Source organism: Metopolophium dirhodum, chromosome 9, assembly GCF_019925205.1.
Source record: "Metopolophium dirhodum isolate CAU chromosome 9, ASM1992520v1, whole genome shotgun sequence".
Taxonomy (NCBI): Eukaryota; Metazoa; Arthropoda; class Insecta; order Hemiptera; family Aphididae; genus Metopolophium; species Metopolophium dirhodum.
The window spans coordinates 24,736,937-24,738,760 of NC_083568.1; the positions used below are offsets into that span (position 1 = coordinate 24,736,937).

Sequence of the window (1,824 nt, forward strand, 5' to 3'; positions counted from 1 at the left end):
ATAGGGGCCCCTTGTTCTTCGACAACAAATTAGATAGCATGATAAATTATAAAAATAGATATTTTTATTTAATATATTTTATTTGATTTAAACATTAGATTACAATGCAATTATTTAAAAATTTAAAGTAGATGCTGTGCGCCGTCGGGGCCCCTTGAGCCAACGATTAGCAGCCCTCTACAGGGGCATTGCCCCGGCTGCCCCTGCGGTTGTTGCGGCACTGTTATAACTGGTAATTCAGTTATTGATATTATAATATATATTTATACTATTTGAAGAAAAAAAGCATATAACTAGAGCAGTAAAGCAATATATTATATATTACTATAGTTTAAGGATTATTAAGAGAATATTTTTGGATTTTTTAGAACATATTAGAATCATATTTTAAACCTAATAATCCATTATTTACTTATAATTAACTTATATTATTGTAATATAATATAAAAACATGAATAACATTTTGTTAGATAGTTTATTTAAATATTATAATTTTTCCACTTGAATTCGCCAACGACCATACCACGTTGAATACACCAGTTCACGTCCGACCACTGAAGTTATGCAACGTCGGGCGTAGTTAGTACTTGGATGGGTGACCGCTTGGTAGGGAACACTACGTGCCGTTGGCATTTTTTGCTTTTTTTATAAACTTTACTTCTTTATTTATTAAAAGAAAGAAATTTAAGTAAAATTTGTCGATTTCAGTTCATACAAATGATTTAAACTTACGTGCCATTCACTCCAAATTCCCTTAGTCCCTACACCCTTGTTTTGTCGATATAAATAATGTCCATCGCGTTTACAATCATTAACAATTCATAACTTTCTTAATTTAATTTTGTTTAGTTCGCCAAAGCATTCTAGCCAATTAATATACCTACTTGTCTTATTCTGTACTGAAACATAATCATATAGAATATAATATGCCTGTTATTATTGATTAATGTATTATGTATTAATTGTATACCTACGCACCTTTACAAGTCATTATATTATTTTTTTGTTATCGCTATAAACGTTTTGTATGTCAAAATAAATGCCATTCGATTTTATGTGTCAATACTCAATTTAGTCGTCGTTTGCCTTTGCTCTTTGCATATGCAGTGAAATCTCGATAACTCGAATCGATGACAAGCACAAACAAAAATTAAAAAAATTAAAAAAAAAAAAACACACATCATTGTAAAATCAATACATTCATCGCTTCGCTCAGAATCTAAAATAATATCTATTTTAAATATATAGACAAAAATAATTTAACCACAAGTTAAATTAAACGTTTACTTTTGAATATTATTATTTTAATTTAACACCAATATTTAAATAAGTTTAAACACTGATAATTTTTATGAGGCATAAAAATTAATTTTAGACTGACTGGACTTTATTTTTGGGTCTGTCGTCATATTTCGGAGCGGTAAAAATACCAAGATTTTCAACTTTAATATCTTTTCTAGTTGGTAGTTTGTAGTGACAAAAAGTGACAAATTCTCCGTACTTGTTTTAATAGTTTTAATTAATAAGTAACCAAGTTTTCGACAAAATCTATTCTCTTATTTTTTTTAAATTAAAAAACCAATAACCGTATATCTTGAACTGTTCTCCAAAATATGTTTATATTACCAATTTCTATGCATGGAATAATTTAAAAAATATTTTAACTCTTTTTGAGAACTTTAGAAATTTTAAATTTTCGAATTTTTTTGTTGTTTTTTCAATAATTGTTGATAAAAAACTTTTGCATTGTCAAAAACATTGAACATTTAATACAAAGTGTAACATTAGTTCTTATGACTGGAAGAAAAAAAAAGTTGAGGGTTC

The 1,824-nt window shown here is 27.6% G+C and overlaps 1 pseudogene; it reads left to right on the forward strand.

Annotated features, from left to right (window-relative positions):
- Positions 1–509: 509 nt before the first annotated feature.
- On the forward strand, positions 510–632 carry LOC132953117 (5S ribosomal RNA; annotated as a pseudogene).
- Positions 633–1,824: the final 1,192 nt, after the last annotated feature.